Below are 8640 nucleotides of genomic sequence, written 5' to 3'. Positions count from 1 at the left end.
CAAGTGGGTCTTTGGAGTGATGGAGAGGCCCTTGAGGGCCATGTAGGTGATCGTGGCCTGGCTCCAGCCTGACATCTTGCAGGGCTGGGGACATGAGGGGCATGAATCATGAAAGCACTCCCCCCCAAGGCCCCTCTCAAGGTGGCTCTTCTGTCTGGTCCTGGTTTGTTTGGATGGTTTTGATGAAATCGTCTAAGCAAGAGAGGTGCATGGATGTACTCACAAGGCTCCCATGTCCTGTCTTGTGGACCATACCCCTTCCAGTCTACTAAGTGGTATAATTTGGATCTGACGTACTTTGAATCCAGGATGTCCTTGACTTTGAATTCTGGCTCCACGGTGACTACTACTGGCTGCAGTGGCGTTGCTACCCGGGTCCCAGGTTGAACAGGTTTAAGGAGAGACACATGGAACACAGGATGAATCTGCATGTTTGACAGCAAAGCTAGTCTTACCACCACAGGATTTATCACGGAGGTGATGGTGAATGGACCCAGGTATCTTGGACGGAAAGTTTGGGTTCCTTTAATGGACACGTGTTTAGACGCCAGCCAGACTTTGTCATCCACTTGGTAGTTGGGGGCCTTTGCTCGGTGTTGATCAGCAAACTTCTTTTGGCGATTCTTAGCTTGAAGTAGGTGTTCAGCTGCCCTTTTAAAGGTTTGAGAAATGGTCATGTGGAAGGTTTTGACTGCTGGCATTTCCAGGGTTGTAGAAACGTCCAACTCAGAAGTACGTGGGTGCCTGCCATACATGGTATAAAATGGTGTCTGCCCAGTTCTGGTTTGCAGGGAATTATTATAAGCATATTCAGCTATCCATAATAGGTCGAACCAACTTCCTTCAGCTTGGTGTAACATGCAGCGCAGATACTGCTCAAGCGTCTGATTTGTCCTCTCAGTTTGACCATCCGTTTGGGGATGGTGACTGGTGGATAGCCGGATGTTGATCTGGGCCATAGAGCAGCATTTTCTCCAGAAGTTAGATACAAATTGAGTACCTCGGTCTGAGATTAAAACTGAAGGAAACCCATGGAGCCGTACGATGCCTTCAATAAATACCTTTGCCAGAGTGGAAGCATTTGGGAGCCCCTTAAGAGGAATGAAATGTGCCATTTTTGAAAATAGGTCCACGACCACAAGAATAGTGTTAAACCCTTGACTGGGTGGTAAGTCAGTAATAAAATCGAGGGACAACGTGTGCCAGGGTGCTCGTGGGATTTCCAATGGTTGTAATAGCCCAGCCGGTCTCTGCTTGGATGACTTGTTTTGAGCACACATTCCACAAGATAGGATGAATTGGATAATGTCTTTACGCCACGTGGGCCACCAATAATTTCATTTTTCCTTGGCTAGGGTTTTAGCGATTCCGGGCTGGCCCTCGATCAAGGAATCATGATAACCGGACATGACTTGTTCTCGTAGTTCTTGGTTTGGTAAGAATAAACGATTCCTGAAGTAGGGCAACTGATCTTTTATCATGTAATGTTCTCATTGTGCACTCCATGCTTGTAATTGCTCCAGACTCATCAGGTTTTGGATTTCTTCATGTAATTCTTTCTGAGTTATGGTTGCTGTGATTCCAAGAGCGTGTCACTTGGGATGATTGCTATTGGGTCAGGGGTCTGATACCCTTGCTCTTCCACCCCCATACGGGAAAGGGCATCAGCCTTCCCGTTTTTCACCCCTGGTCGAAATGTAATCACTTAGTCATATTCAGCAAAAAAAGAGCGCAATGTAGTTGTCGTGAGGATTGGGCCTTTGTAGTTTTTAGGTACTGGAGGTTCCGGTGGTCAGTTATTATGGTGATTGTGTGTCTGGCGCCCAAGAGGTAGTGCCGCCATGCCTTAAAGGCTGACTTAATGGCCAGGAGTTCTTTGTCTGTGATAGCGTAATTGAGTTCAGGGGGTGTGAATTTACGCAACCAGAAGGCAACAGGATGTAACTGGCCCGTTTCGGGGTCCTTTTGTGAGATGACGGCTCCCATAGCCATGCTTGAGGCATCAGTTTCCACCAGGTATGGGAGATCAGGGTGAGGGTGGCGTAAGATTGGGGCAGATGTGAATCTTGCTTTGAGTTCCTGGAAAGCTTCCTCGACTTCTGTTGTCCACTGGAACTTTTTGTTGCTTTTCCTTAGCAATGACTTGATGGGATGCACGATTTTTGAACGTCCTGGGATGAACTGGCGGTAGAAGTTTGCAAAAACCCAGCATACTTTGAACCCCCTTAAATGAATTTGGGGATGGCCAGTTCAGGATAGCATCTACCTTGTGTACATCCATTCGGATTCCATTCGGGCTGAGAATAAAGCACAGGAATTCCACCTTGGAGACGTGGAATGAGCACTTTTCGAGCTTGGCGTAGAGCTGGTGTTGACAGAGTTTCTCCAATATGGATCGGACGTGTTTAACGTGGTCTTGCTTTGATGCGGTATATACTAGAATATCGTTGATGTACACTAGAGCACAGACATCAATCAATTCCGTAGGACATCGTTCATGAAGTATTGAAATGCTGTAGGCGCGTTGCAAAGGCCAAAGGGCATTACTTGATATTCTTACAAGCCATATTTGGTGCAAAAAGCGGTTTTCCATTTGTCCCCCTGTTTTACGCGAACAAGGTGATATGCCCCCCTCAGGTCTAGTTTTGTGTAGATTTGGGCATCTTTGACTTGATCAAGCAATTCAGGGATCAGTGGCAGGGGGTAGCGGTTTTTTACGGTAATCTGGTTCAGTGCGCGATAGTCGATGCACATTCTCAAGTCCCCCTCCTTTTTCGGTACGAAGAATAGAGGACTGGCTGCTGGAGACTTTGAGGGACGGATGAACCCGTTGGCCAGGTATTGGTCAAGATAGGCCTTCAGGTGCTGGTTTTCTGGTTCCGTGAGTGCATCAAATTGCCCACAAAGGATTTGTGCACCGGGTATCAGGTCAATTTGGCAATCGTATGGTATAGGCGGTGGCAGGACATTAGCCTGTTCTTTCTGAAAGACATCTTGAAAGTCCTGGTATTCCCTTGGTAGGGTGCCGATTGCCACAGTCGCAAGCGTGGAGGTCCATTGGTTGTTTCTCTTGGCGATAACATGTGTGGGTGCCAGTCTCAGGAAAGGCCAATTCTTTTGCTTGCCAATCGATTCGAGGATTGGGAGCTACCCACCAACGCATTCCCAAAATCAACCGGAACTGTGGTGCCTTAATGACGTTGAAAACGATACATTCTTGGTGTCCATCCTGGCACAGAAGGTTTAAAGCTGCAGTGCATTGGGAGACTGAACCAGAAGCTATTTCTGTGCCGTCGACAGTGGTAACAGTGTCGGTGATTGAGTTAGGGCGTAACGGAAGCCCCATCTTTGCTGCAAGATCCTGGTCGATGTAATTCCCAACGGCTCCAATGTCAATGTACGCTCTTACTGAGTGGATCCGAGATGGTTGTTGGTGATTGATCAAGACCAGAGTGCAAAATGGGAGGTGTGTAGTTCACTTTCTTTGCTCGACAAGTGGACCCCTACACTTGCCGGGCTGGGGAGTTTTCCAATTCCTTGATGGTATCTTCCCTGTCCATGGCCCCTACCATCCTCCTCAGTGGCTTCACAGGGCACCCTTTAAGGAAATGACCTGACCTTCCATAGAAGAGACATAACTGCTGCTGTCTCCTTTTATCCCTTTCCGCTTTAGTCAAGGGGGATCTGACCCCCTCCCCCCGATTTGTATTGGTTCTCCTGAACCTTCTGTTGTGCGGGCAATATTGTCCTTTGAACGCACATACATAGGGTGAGTGGGCCGGTCTGGTTCGATCTGCTCTTCGGTCATTCAACCTATGATCCAGTTGAACAACAAGGTCAAAGAATTCTGAGCAGTCTTTAGGGGGGTTCACTACTTGTGCAAGAACATCCTTGAGCTCCCCCCGCAACCCCTGATGAAATAACGTGGTTCTCTTCTCCACTGGCCGTTCTGCTTCAACTACGAGTCTATTGAACGTGGCTATGTATGTTAATAGGTCTTGATTCCCTTAGCATAGGGACAGAAGTTTGTTGTGTAATGCCTGCCCATGAGTACGACGGGCGAACAGCTTTTCCATCTCCTGCTGAAAGCCCCTGAAGTCTTGCACTAAAGGATCGTCTTGGGGCACAAAGGGTACAGAACAGTCCGCGGCGCTACCACTCAGGTAGGATAGCAAAAAAGCGACCCGTGATTGGTCATTCGGAAAAGCCCCTCGTCTACAAAGGAAGTGCAGGCGGCACTGGTTCATGAACGTTGCAAACCTCTTGGGAACCCCCGTAAATCGTTTGGGCGGGGCAAAGGGAACTGCCCCAGGAAGGGTTATCTGAACGGGATTGGCTGATGGTGCTGGCATCGAGGGCACGCTTCCCGGCAATGGTGCATGCCCTGCTTGTGACTGGAGAAGTTGCCGGCATAAATCAACAGTGCGTTCTTTGGCTACTATCAGCTCTCTCCTCAGGGTGTTGGTCTCCTGCCTGGCTGCATGTACTTCGGAATGTAGCTACCCCAACATGTGGGCTAACTGGTCAGTTTCTGACATTTCCATGACGCCCAGGTGGATTTTGATCTGAGGCTTTGTGTTCTGTAATGCTCATCTGGTATCCACGGGGACGCCACTCAGCCTGTTCTGACCTCTTACGACCTCAAACCCTTCCCTGGACTCTACTCGACTGGAGACTGGGCCTGAAACACAGGATTGGTAGAGTTTTATTCCCTATTGTCTCTGTGTGCTTGAACCCCTTCTTCCCCGGGGTCCAACCCTTCCCTATGATCCACAGCTCACCTTGTTTTCTTGGAAAGTGTGCTCTCCGTCCTGTTTTCAGTGCAGGGGCGCATTGATTGATGCAGGCTTGTTGCTTCCTAGTTACTTCACTGGCAAGAGTCCAACAGGTAAGTATAATGAGTCTTTTGAACAGTTCTCTAGCTTTGTTCCTTTCCTTCCTTAGATGATGGCCGGCATCCGGGGATTGCAACGTGCTGCTGAGATGAGTAGCGCTGAAGGTGAGTGAGAGCGTGATGCAACCCTTTAGTATTTGTATTGAACTGAGTTATTTTTCTGTGTCTTTTAGGTGCTGTGACGTTTTCAGCGTGGATGCTGGTTATGAAGAAGAAATGCGGTGAGTAAGCGCGGTATGCGGCGCCTCTAGATGTTTCCACGCTAACCTGGAGTGTCTTTTCCCTCTTGCAGATGGATGAGAAGTTCCGGAGACAGTGTTCCCCCAGCAGAGCGGCTGGGATTCAGGTAAGCGGTTGAAGCTTGTACAGTCTTTAAAAATAAGCAAAGATTTGCTGAATGCTTACTAATGCCTTTTTTCTTTTCTTTTCCCTTTTCCTTAGGAAGAGACATGCCGGGATGGGAATGACAGCGCCGAAGATGCCAGCAGAGCAGAAGAAGCGATGAATGATGGGCAGAAGCGCTGCAAGGTTAGGCTGTTCCTAACAGTGTTCTTGTTCTTGCAGGAGCTGAGCACAGAAGAAAGATGCAGGCCTACTGGAGACCGATCCGAACACGGTGAGTGTCACGCTGCAGGTGCAGAAAACACAAAGCATGTTTCTCAACCTGGGCGTGGCTTAAATAGTCTCTGGGTATCCCAGGAGTCTCTGGGCTGAACCACACCCAAAAGACTAGACTGCGCATGCAGTTCTGGGAACCAAAATATGTGGGGGCATCCATCTTGTCCCCATCAATGCACTATAAGTCCAATCCCCAATGTTATCCTATGGGAGTGAGTGAGTCTGGTGCCACAAGCGCCAAGTCTAACTCTAAGTGGGTCTTTGGAGGGATGGAGAGGCCCTTGAGGGCCATGTAGGTGATCGTGGCCTGGCTCCAGCCTGACATCTTGGAGGGCTGGGGACCTGAGGGGCAGGAATCATGACAGTCTTTACTGTTGCCACCATGAGTTCCTTACATCCCCCATAGTGAATGACTCCACCTGGAAGTACTGTGATGGTCGATCATTTTGTGCAACCATACTTGTAAAAGGCATGCACAAAGTGTCTATCAACATGTTGCGTAAAAGGCAACACATTTGCAATGCTCTGTAACTGACACCTGTGACCTTTGCACTTTCAGGTGACTCTGATGACATCCTTTTCTAATCCAGAGACACCACAGGAGGTGGCCTACAACGAGGAAAACATCCAGACCATGCTGTGCATTGAGCTAATCTTTGGTCTGTTGAAGGCTCATTTCCGGGGCCTACTCCAGAATGGAAGTGGTGCGATTTACAAGCCAGAGAATGTTGGAGAAATGGTCTATTGGCAGATAACCATACAAATCCAGTTAATTGATTAAAATCTCTCTGTAACCTACCAGGGTAATTTTCTATACACCCTGATACTCCCTATTCTGTAGTAACAATTCGTTTCCAACAGGGATCTTTCTAAAATTAAGTTGTTGAAAATTATTCAAATTGTCTTGATGATTATATTTTACTTTGTGAATTTATGTGTATATGATGAATGTTTCATATTATTTTTTTTTTAATACTTTTATTACATTTCTGCAAAAAGTGATTGGAATATAAAGCTTACTTTGCATATTAAATTAATTCTGTAATCTAAGGACTTCTCTTTCGTTACTTTTATGTGACTTTTTTTTTAAGCACATTTCTTATGTATTACTTTGGAGATAAAATAAAATAAGAAAAACAGAAATTAGGACTGTCTATAGCCGGATACCTTGTTTGGTTTTGTTCAAAAAGGAGAAATTGTTCTTGCCTGTGCCATGCTGCAAAACATTTACCTCAGGTAGCATTTTTCCCTACCCCTTGATTAGGATATTCCACTCCCAGAAGAGGAGGATTCACTACCTGTTGGTGCTTTGCTCCATTGCAATGAGCGGCAACAGGGTAGAGATGGATTTCAGGTTCGGCAAGAACTCCTGGGTAATTAATTTTTAAAACATTAATATCCACATGCTAAGCATCTCTGTGTATAGTTATGTTATGAATTAAACAAATGCACACAATAAGGAATGTCCTAGCATTGCTTCAAGTGAACTTGTATTTCATTATCAAATGTGAAAACACCTCCCGATCCAAACCCCCATCCCAAAACACAATCCCCAACTCACTCTCTGGCACCTAGCCCTACCATCAACAATACATCCTCCCTACCCACCGCCCCTCCAGAAAACACCATCCCCAACCGACCCTCCCCACTCACCTCCAGTGTGCCTGTGAACAAAATGTGCACAGTGAAAGTCATTAAAAGTCATTGCTGATGCTTCTTCACCTTGACAGCCTGTTCCAGCACGTTAGGTGTGAGGTGGCCCAAGGAGGGTGAAGGGGAATTATCACTCTGTGGGGGTAACAGAGGTGGAGGGATCAGAACCCTGACCCAAGATGTGATGCAGAGTCATCTGCATGCATGAGTTGAAGGACAGTACGAAGGACGGGATGCCCTCTGTATGTTCCCTCATCCTCTGTGGTGATGGCAGCAGTGGTCTATCAGAGGGAACGACAAATCCACCAACAGGATCCCTGGAGGCAGTCCCTCATTGCCTGCATGTGCTCCACCTGCTGGGCCAGCAGTTGTTCTGTTGAGGCCTGGTGCTGCTCAATGGCATTCAGCCTCGACCATATGACTGCCATGGGGTGGTGTTGCACAGGCGGTCGGCTCTCGGAAGGGATGGGGCTGAAATCAGGCAAGCAAAAGTATGTGCCTTCCTCTTCCTCGTGGGTGTAGCCATCACTGCATGTATCCGGCAAATGTTGGCAATGGTGACGCATGTCCCGTGCTGATGATGAGGAGTGCCAGCGTCCAGATGTGTGGGTGCTGGCACATGGATGGCATCCTTTTCAATTGTCACAGGAGCCGAGGAGTGGCTGTCCCTTCATTGGCTTCTGCCATGCCACCTGCATGGCCGGTGGAGGGGTCACTGGGCACCAATATGGGGACAGTAGTTTTCTCCATGCCTGCCACAGTTGACACAGCAGTGGTGTCCTGTGAACATGCTGCCATTCTCCTGCTCTTTCTCTCGCTGCACACCTGTTGGGAGAATAATTACATGCTATCAGTGATCTTACATACATGTTAGTGGGCTAGAAATACACTCATTGCCTCATTATAACTATTGCGGAATGGGTTTAACGGCGCCGGTAATGGTGCCGGCGCCGTTAAACCCACTCCGCAATATTACGAGGTTCCCTCGTGGGACCCGTTGTGGACTTCTGGTTTATCCAGACGTCCATAGCGGGTTCCTCCAGGGAACCAGGGAGCTAACAACGGGCCCATTATGAGTGGGCCTGTTGTTAGCTCCCTCCCCATTCCCATTGAGCCCTATGCGGGCTCAAATGGGAATAGGGAAGGACTGGGCATGGGTTCCCTGAAGGGGAATTACCGGGCCCTCCAAAGTCAGAATGGCCCGGTAATTCCCCATTCAGGGAACCCGGACCCAGACACGGTTTTGGAGGCAGCAATGGCGCCAGTAGCACCATGGCTACCTCCAAAGTCGTAATGAGGCCCATTGACTTTGTTCTGATTACACACATTCTTTTTGATGGCCATGGGTGGCTTTAGGCGAAAGAGTGCTGCTTCTGCTACGTGGAGGTAGTGCCTGCTGAGGGTGTGCATGGTGCATGTATGTGCATGTTGCCTAATGGTTCAATTTGAGGTTCTTTCTGGTAAAGCCCTTAGAT

At 48.1% G+C, this 8640-nt stretch overlaps 1 pseudogene; it reads right to left on the bottom strand.

Moving 5' to 3' along the window:
* Nucleotides 1–8249: 8249 nt before the first annotated feature.
* On the bottom strand, nucleotides 8250–8389 carry LOC138514827 (small nucleolar RNA SNORA49; annotated as a pseudogene).
* Nucleotides 8390–8640: the final 251 nt, after the last annotated feature.

Source organism: Ambystoma mexicanum, chromosome 12, assembly GCF_040938575.1.
Source record: "Ambystoma mexicanum isolate Mex_15411 chromosome 12, UKY_AmexF1_1, whole genome shotgun sequence".
Lineage (NCBI taxonomy): Eukaryota > Metazoa > Chordata > Amphibia > Caudata > Ambystomatidae > Ambystoma > Ambystoma mexicanum.
Note: the sequence above shows the minus strand (reverse complement) of the source record. Positions and strands in the feature narration are given on the sequence as shown.